We start from the raw sequence: 9,747 nt of genomic DNA on the forward strand, positions 1-9,747 counted from the left end.
AAAACATCTTATTGCATGTCATTCATATCATACATCTTACCATGTCACGTGTATCATATTGTAAACATATCATGCCTTTCAACATATCATGTCATACCGTACACGTATCATATCTCAAACATATTGTCAAATGCATCACATCATAACATAAATCATAAACATTTCACACTTATCAAACATTTCACACTTATCAAACATTTCACACATATCAAGCATATTACAAATGGTATAAGAGTCAGACACCAGGTAATATGGCAGCGAGGAGGCTGAGCCCCGAATGAGGGTAGACACAAGGTGGTGTGCCAGTAAGGACAGTGGGCTTCGAAGGGAGGTGGATTGTGAGATCCCATATCGGTTGGGTTGGAGAACGAAGTATTCTTTACAAGGGTGTGGAAACTTATTCTTACCAGACACGTTTTGAAAACCTTGAGGTTAGCTCAAAAGGGAAAGCCCAAAGAGGACAATATCTTCTAGCAGTGGGCTTGGGCTGTTACAATATGTGAAGATGCAATAACGAAAGCTCAAAGATATAATCTAGAAGAATATGATCCGGTTCGATTTCTAGAAGATGTAAACGTAAGATTATTTATGCTAGAAACAAAAAGAAATATATATGGTAACACCGGGATGATAAACTCCGTGGCTAGAGATTTATATTGATGACTTCTGGTATGTACAATTACATATAGTACAAAGAGTATTGAGGATATAATCCTCTAGCCACCGTGGAGTTTACCATTACGCCACTCTGATATAATCCTCTAGCGAGCATTCTTTGGTAGTTGTTGATGTCGGACACCCATTTAGGAATAGCGACCGTCGTAGCATTAGGATAAACTTAATGATCATTTTCGTGCCTGACCGTCGCAACATTATGGTAAACATAATGATCGTTTTCTTGCCTGGTCATCACATCATTATGATAACCTTAATAATCATTTTTCTGCCTCGTAACGTACATGTGTTGGAGGGACACTAGTAGATACATTTCTAAAGATAGAAAAAGTATAATTTGTTTAACAAATTTAGTTACTACGGAGAGGGAGGAGGTGAAAGCAATTTCATCCACAGAAATCCCAACCAACACCGGGAAGCAATGAAATCCCGTCCTATAAAATGACCTCCCTTTCCAATCATTCAAATCACTCCTCCTCTCAATTTCACTTCAATTTTTGTTGTCACCAACAACTGGTATCAGAGCGATCTTGCAGCAGCAAGAATGACAGCAGAAAAACAAGTTGAGAGCTACGTTCAGCCCGCCATCCCGAGATTCGATGGTCACTACGATCATTGGGCGATGTTGATGGAAAATTTTCTCAGATCAAAGAAGTTTTTTGATATGGTGGAGACGGGTTATGAAGAGCCAAATGAAGGCGAGGTACTCTCAGCTGGTCAATAGCAACTGTTGGCAGCATCGAAGTTGAAGGACCTGAAGATCAAGAACTATTTATTTCAGTCCATTGATAGGACTATCTTGGAAACCATGCTTCAGAAGAAGACATCCAAGCAAATTTGGGATTCTATAAGGAGGAAGTATCAAGGCTCAATGAGAGTAACGCGTGCTCAACTTCAAGCAGTTAGAAGAGACTTTGAAATTCTCCAAATGCAAAAGGGAGAAACGGTGAATGCTTATATTGACAAGGGTAGGAGTCTTGCAAGTAAAATGAGGATGCATAGTGATTCAATCACAGATGTTGCGGTCATAGAAAAGATTTTGCGATCACTAACTCCAAAGTTCGAATACATTGTATGTTCTATAGAAGAAGCAAACAATGTCGAAGAGATGCAAATAGATGAACTCCAACGCTCCCTGTTAGTACATGAACAGAGACTCAATTGTACAAGTGCAATAGAGGAGATGACAGTCTTAAAGATATCCACACCAAGTGAAACTTCAAGCCCTAGAGGTAGAGGGCAAAGAAGAGGCAGAGGTCGTGGGAGAGGCAGTCGAGAAAGAAGTGGAGATGTTGGCAGGTCAGCAGACCTAGTCAGAAATGAGGCAAGAGACACTTTGACAAGTCTAAGGTGGAATGCTACAGATGTGGACGCCTTTGGACATAACAAAAACGAATGTTATACCAGGCTCCAAAAGGAGAAAAGAGATCAATCCAATTTTGTGGAGAGAAGAGAAGAAGAAACATTGTTAATGTCATTCCATGCTATGAAGGTTGCAGATCAAGGTGTATGGGTCGTAGACTCTGGATGCAGCAACCATATGACAGGTTGTAAGGAATTCTTCTCAACTCTAGATGAAAATTTTCATACTACGGTTTCTCTTGGCAACAATTCAACTATCCAAGTGATGGGGAAAGAAACGGTAGATATCAAGACTAGAAATGAATTTGTAGAGTCTATTCTAATGTATTCTACATTCTTGATATGAAGGCCAACTTACTTAGCATCGGTCAGTTACAAGAAAAGGGGTATGTGATCACATTCCAAAATGATGAATGTGAGATTTATGACTCCAAAAGAGGATCGATTGCTAAGATGAATATGACCACCAACCGTCTATATCCGTTGACGTTAAATATCGTTGCCAAAAGTTTGATGGTGAAGAAAGAAGATACCACTTGGCTTTGACATTTTAGGTATGGTCATCTACACTTCAAACGATTAAAGATGTTGTCTTCAAAGAAGATGGTGTTGTTTTTCGATAATCGGCCAGGGAAATCCTTTCTTTTCGGTGAGAGGAAATCGTCGACAAGAGGTTGTTGGAAGAAAAATAAAATGCGTAAAATAATAAAGAGAGAGAATGACTGAAATTTTGACTGCGCTTAAAATCAGATTGATTAAATCTTCTCAAAAGATTTCCTATTTAAATATAACCTATCCTAAAAATGGCGTGGCCAACTAAATCTGTGCCACTTCCTACAAAATTGCCGTCTAAAACTTTGTTAATCCATTCGACGTGTTTGTCAAATGGTCAAACGTAGAACTAATGAAATCGTGTGAATCTAAATAAGAAAAACTCAAGTTTTATCTAACAAATGGTAACTGGGTTGCCAGATATTACTCCTCCAACAGAAATTTACGAGAGCTGTGTAGTAGCAAAACATGAAAGAAATTCTTTTTCATCCGAAAAATTAAGAGGAGCTCAAGCAATTTTGGAGTTGATTCATTCAGACATATGCAGTCCCATCTCTCCAGCATCAAATGGTGACAAGAAATATTTCATGACCCTCATCGATGATTTTAGTCGGAAAAACATGGACTTATGTAATGATCCAAAATAATATAATGTGTGTTTGGGTATGTATGTTTTTGTGTTGATATTACTGATAATAATAATTATTATTATTATGATAATTATGAAATAAGTAAATAAATTAATTAGTTAAAAAAAAGAAGAAGAAGAAGAAGACAGCAGCAGCTTTCGCTGCTGCCATGGAGGATGAGGGGAATGACAGGTGGACTTGGGAGAAAAGAGAGGAAGATGGAGGTGTGGAATGAAGAAGGGTCTGCTAGATGGTGGGGAAGCAAGATAGGGAATGGATTAGGATTTGAAACTGAAGGGTAATGGATGGTTGAAACCCAGAAAACAGAGGAAGGTGAAACTTACCCATGTGTTCGGTAATTCGAAAGATTCTTCAGCGATTGTGGTGGTAGTTTGCAAACGTGAGGATGGGGGAACGAGTGTGACGATTTTCAGCCATTGAAGCTCTGAATTTAAGCTGAATCGAACGTTTATTCGAAGGTAACGAAAAACCCATATCACCGAACCTTTAAATCTCGATGTCTTGATTCATATTGCATAATAAATTATGAAATAGGGCTTGTTAGAACCGTAATTAGGAGATCTATAAAGTTGTAGAAGAAGTCAGAATGAAATTCGAGCGGTAGAGATGGAATATGGCTTTGGGACACAACGAGTATTAAAGGAAAAGTTTGGGGAAAAAATTGCAGGAAACAGAGGTTGAAGACGAGCGTGTGAGGGACACGCGGGGCGCGTGGGAGTCCGAGAGTGGGAGCACGACTGTGCGTAGATCAGTCGCGTGAGAAAAACACGCCGAGCGTGTGCAGGCGCATGAGGGCGCGTGCGTCGTCGTTTTGGCTCCCAGTTTCTCCCGTTCGAATCCTTTCAACCTGTCCTATTAAAATTGGCCTATACTTATCTTAAAAATGGTGAAATATAGGTCTGATTGGAGGAAATTATGTTGAAATACCCTATTAAATGTACATTCAAGAGAGAAAGGGATTCGAAACCAGGTAAGTAGCATATCGATCTATGAACTAGTTCTTAACATGTTTTACAACATATGAGTATGTTGTTTACCTTATAAGAGCTTAGTATGTTAAGATGAGCTTTGATGATATTGAATGTTTATTGTATATTGTGACTGCTTGCCTGTGATGTAAGCATGATATAAACGATTGCCAGAATGTTCTATGTGTTGAACATGATAAATGTATGAAAGCATGCAGTAAATGCGAGTATGTTATGCATGTTAATGGAAAGGTTATGACTCTAGGATATGCTTATTGGTTGTCGAGCCATGACTTATTTATATGAGTATGATAAATGTATGAAAGCATGCATTAATGAGTTCCTGACCAACGCACTGTGTGCTAAGTCAGGGGCATGAGTACTCTTGGCCGTTGGTATATGAGATAAACAGGCCGCCAGAGAAATTAGTAGACAGACCGTATTTGACCGAGAGCGAGTCTTACATACGAGTCCAAAAATTCTAGATAAGCATATCAAAAGAGAGTCAGTAACCTAAGCTGGACGTAGCTGAGATATCTCATTAATGAACAGATGACCCTAGTAAGAGAAACTAGGAGTCAATGACGAATAAAACTTAAAAACACCTGAAAAGATTAGTTATGAATTCATGAAAGATAAAGTTGGCTACTTACTGGGTAATTTAATTACTCATCAAAATTATTTAACTTTTCTTTCGAGATTTAGTTGATGCAGGCCAACTGAGGACGAGGACGAGACTAGCGGGCTAGAAACTATTTGGGAATCCATGTCTGTGTCTATTTTGTGTACTTATGCTTTCGTTGTCAAGAATTTACTTTGGTCATTTTAAGTTTTAGAAATATTTTGAAATTTATGATTGGTTGTCAGAGTTTATTATCGATGTTAGTGGTAGCTCCTGTGAATCGCGTTGACGATAAACGAGTGTTACAACTTATTTCTTGCACGCCAAATTAGAAGCCTTTGATTGCTTCAAAAATTTTTGTGCTACTGTGAAGACGGAAACTGGAAGAAGAGTCAAGGCTTTAAGAACTGATAGAGGTGGAGAGTTCTGCTCGAACGAGTTTATTAAATTTTGTGAAGAGAAGGGCATAAGGAGGCAGTTAACAACAACATATACACCACAACAAAATGGTGTGGCCGAAAGGAAAAATATGACCATTCTCAACATGGTTCGAAGATTACTAAATAAAGGAGAAGTTCCGAAGGAATTCTGGCCAGAAGCTATCGTGTGGTCCGTTCACATTCTCAACCGGAGCCCTACTTTTTCTGTTAGAGATATGACTCCACAAGAAGCATGGAGCGGAAGAAAACCTGCAGTAGACCACTTTAGAATCTTTGGGTGCATAGCATATGCACACGTTCCTGATGAGAAAAGGAAGAAACTTGAAGACAAGAGTTTGAAGTGTGTGTTCCTTGGAGTAAGCGAGACTTCTAAGGCGTACAAGCTCTATGATCCTTTGACAAAGAAGGTGGTGGTAAGTCGTGATGTAATCTTTGACGAAAATCAGACTTGGTTGGACATGGGAAGAAAAGATCACTGTGAATCAGCGGATTCCTGTAGATCTTGAAGGAGAACAAGCTTCAGCCCCTATTCAGCCTCACTATGAGCATGGAGAGAGAGAGAGAGCTCATCACAAGCTCAACAAGAAGAACCAGTAGAAGAAGATCATGATCATAATCAAAGAAATCCAAGAACAAGAAAGAGAGAAAATTGGATGGTTGATTATAAGATGGACTATGACTCAAGTGATAGTGCTTATTTTGCATTCTTTATGGATAGTGATACAAACAATTGTCTATGAAGAAGCGGTAAAGGAGAAGAAATGGAAGGAAGCCATGGACAGTTAAATCAAATCCATAGAGAAGAAGAAGACTTGGGAGCTCACTGATCTTCCGCAAGGGCATAAAACAATCGGAGTCAAATGGGTTTTCAAAACCAAGTTGAATGAAAACGGAGAGGTGGATAAGTACAAGGCGCGACTCGTTGCAAAAGGATACAAGCAGAAGTATGGAGTTGATTATAAGGAGGTATTTGCACCAGTGGCACGTCAAGATACTATCAGGCTTATAATTTCTATTGCAGCACAGAAATCTTGGCCTATTTATCAATTTGATGTGAAACCGGCCTTCCTACATGGAGACCTTCAAGAAGAGGTATATGTGGAGCAACCAGAAGGTTTTGTTCAAAAAGGTAAAGAGGAAAAAGTATACAAGTTGAAGAAAGCTTTGTACGGTTTGAAGCAAGCGGAGAGAGCATGGTACAGTCGCATTGATTCTCATTTTGAAAAGATGGGATTCACTAAATGCCCATATGAACATACATAGGTTGTATGTGAAAACTGAAAAGGGAGGTAACATTCTCATTATTTGCTTATATGTCGACGATTTAATATTTACTGGAAAAAATGAAGAAATGTTTGAATTTTGTAGGAAGAGCATGATGAAGGAATTTGAAATGACAGATCTTGGTTTGATGAGATATTTTCTTGGAGTAGAAGTTACTCAAACTCCCGCAGGTCACTTTATCTGTCAGAAGAAATATGCTCAAGAATGACTTGAAAGATTGAAATTGGATGAGTGCACATTTGGAACTCCATCAGAATTGGGTTTGAAGTTGCACAAGGATATTGAAGGGCGAGAGGTTGATAAAAGGTACTTCAAACAAATTGTGGTAAGTTTGATGTACTTAACTTCAACAAGACCAGACATCATGTATGCGGTTAGTATGATAAGTCCTTACATGGAGCATCCAACGGAAAAAGATCTCAATGCAGCAAGAAGGATACTTCGTTATGTGAGAGGAACTTTTTCTTTGGGGGTATTCTACAAGAAAGGAGATGATCCGAAGATGGTTGGCTATACAGATAGCGACTATGCAGGTGATATAGATGATCGTAAAAGTACTTCAGGAAGTATTTTCATGATTAGTTCAGGAGCTATTTTCTGGTCTTCAAAGAAGCAACCTATTGTAACACTCTCAACTACAGAAGCAGAATTTGTGGCAGCAGCAGCATGCTCGTGCCAAGCAATTTGGTTAAGAAAAATGCTTGAAATTCTTAATTAGAAGCAACCAGGTACAGCAGTTATATATTGTGATAATATGTCAACTATTAAGTTGTTTAAAAATCCTGTGTTGCATGGAAGGAGTAAGCACATAGATGTTCGATTTCATTTCTTGCGTGATTTGTGTAAAGAAGGCATTATTGAACTCAACTTTTGCCGAAGTGATGAACAAATCGCAGAGCTATTCACAAAACCCTTGAAACAACCATTGTTGGAGAAGCTTAGAAGAAAGATGGGGATGTGTAGAATTCAAGATGTATATCAAAAAGATGAAGTGAAGTTCTAAACTGATTTCTGCCGAATTCAGTTTAAGGGAGGGTGTTGAAGGGACACTAGTAGATACATTTCTAAAGATAGAAAAAGTAGTAGTTTGTTTAACAAATTTAGTTACTACGGAGAAGGAGGGGTGAAAGCAATTTCATCCACAGAAATCCCAACCAACTCCAGGAAGCAATGAAATCCTGTCCTATAAATGATGGTGTTAATATAACGAAGCAATTTGGATCTTAAGCACTTTAAGAACATTAATTATAGTATATAACTAGCATGTTCATAAGTATTAAAACTTAATTAGTTTAGATACTAACCTTTTGTAGTTCAAACTCCTTTTTCCTCACGAACCGGTTTCGAATCACCACTAGTGTCTTCTCCACTATCCTCCGGCCTTAGAACGGGATTGTGGAATCCGGTGAGTGACTAAACTTGGAAGGGATTTTGTATATGTGAAGAGATGTTTGTGAGAGGTTTTTCTCAAGGTTTTCCACCAAGAAGAAGAAGACCTTCCATGTACAATGATCACTCTATTTAAAGAGTGATGTTTGCATGTTCATGCAAATTTGAGATCACCAAATTTTGACACTTAAAATTCCACTCAAATGTTTGGGATTATGTGGCAAGCATGCATGTTTGAGTTAACCAAATTTTGACACTCAAAATTCCACTCAAACTTGTGGGGTTTATTTGGCAAACATGCAAGTTTGGTTAAACCAAATTTTGACACCTCAAAATTCCACTAACATGATTTTTCCATTAGATGAAAGTCAACATTTTGACTTTCTTCATTTTAATTAGATGAAAGTCAACATTTTGACTTTCTTCATTTTAATTCAACAATTAATTTGAATAATGAATTTCAAATTAAAGTAACATTAAATAATTAATTAAACTATTTAATTAATATTTAATATTAATTCAAATGCCAATCCCAATCAATTCCGACACATAATTGATTAAGATATTTAAATCTTATTTAAATATCTCAGATTCTCTCTTTTCGTTTAATTCGTAAATAAAATAAAATTGCGGTTAAATATATCGTATATATGTAACGCATATTCCCTAATTTGAATTCGAACACTTCGAACTCACTCGTCACACTGTTCTATGGTTTAGTCCGATATGAGCTAGCAGAGGGACCTAATGGACCTATAGATCATGGGCTCCAACGATTCAAGATTAACCGATTAAACTCATTAACCTGGTTAACCAACATTCGTTAACTACTAGGACACTCCACTATAGCCTAGTAGTTGCACTCCCCTCACTATAGATATATTTCTGTCCATCTGATATAACCATGATTAGTAAGTCGATCCTTCACAGGTTGTTCGTAACTAGAGCTGGGTCAATTTACCGTTTTACCCCTGAAGTTACTTCTTGTTCCTTATGTCTCACTGATCCTCTAATAAACAATTGGTTTGTGGTCCAACCAGTAAACCGAATCCCTCTCAGGCCAATGAGAGGGTGGGGCCCCTTGTTCAAGACCTGGAGTCAGTGCTTAAGGGAACTACCTTTCTTCTATCCCTAAAAGTGGGTAGGAGTGAATTCCGTCTTGCACCCCACGTCCCCAGCCATTCACCCAGTCTTACCCCTGAAATGGGAGGCCTGTTGAGTCGGCGAACTAGAGCCACTCTCACCCATGCAAATCTAAGGATAATTCCGAATAAACAGGAGTTCATGGTTAGCTCAGGATTAAAACCGAGTTACCTAGGTTATCGAATGAAAAGAAAATCAGTCTCAACAGTAAACGACTTTATAAAGTGAGAGTGGTTTTCTTCATGGTCCGATCTTATGCAATACTCATTGCATAGGACGCCCCCACTCACATGTCTCCACATGCACAATTTAGTGATCGCATTGTTTATATCATATACAAAAGTGGGCCGCATCCATAGTGTCCCCAGAATAAGGTACTCAGCCTTATCCTTATACTATAGATCATTTTGACTATATACTTGAACTTGATCCACTCTTATGTCTCTACATATAGTTCAAGTAATCATACTATAGCCAGAGTGTTCTTAGTTTATTGGATTTAGATTAATGATCGTAAAGTTCACTTTATTCAATAACAATCTTTATTGAATAAATAACAATAATAACTTTATTGAAAATAGAATATGTTTTTGTTTACAAACTATGAGTTTTAGGACATAAAACCCAACAATAAAATGACCTCCCTTTCCAATCATTCAAAT

At 38.0% G+C, this 9,747-nt stretch overlaps 1 long non-coding RNA gene across 1 annotated transcript; it reads left to right on the forward strand.

Moving 5' to 3' along the window:
* Positions 1 to 1,319: 1,319 nt before the first annotated feature.
* Positions 1,320 to 7,131, forward strand: LOC111811606. The gene is made up of 5 exons (XR_002817571.1): positions 1,320 to 1,391; positions 5,677 to 5,682; positions 5,741 to 5,746; positions 6,407 to 6,412; positions 7,121 to 7,131. It is a non-coding gene; the product is annotated as an uncharacterized LOC111811606 (long non-coding RNA).
* The last annotated feature ends 2,616 nt before the right edge of the window (positions 7,132 to 9,747 follow it).

Source organism: Cucurbita pepo, chromosome LG15 (assembly GCF_002806865.2).
Source record: "Cucurbita pepo subsp. pepo cultivar mu-cu-16 chromosome LG15, ASM280686v2, whole genome shotgun sequence".
In the NCBI taxonomy this organism is placed as follows: domain Eukaryota; kingdom Viridiplantae; phylum Streptophyta; class Magnoliopsida; order Cucurbitales; family Cucurbitaceae; genus Cucurbita; species Cucurbita pepo.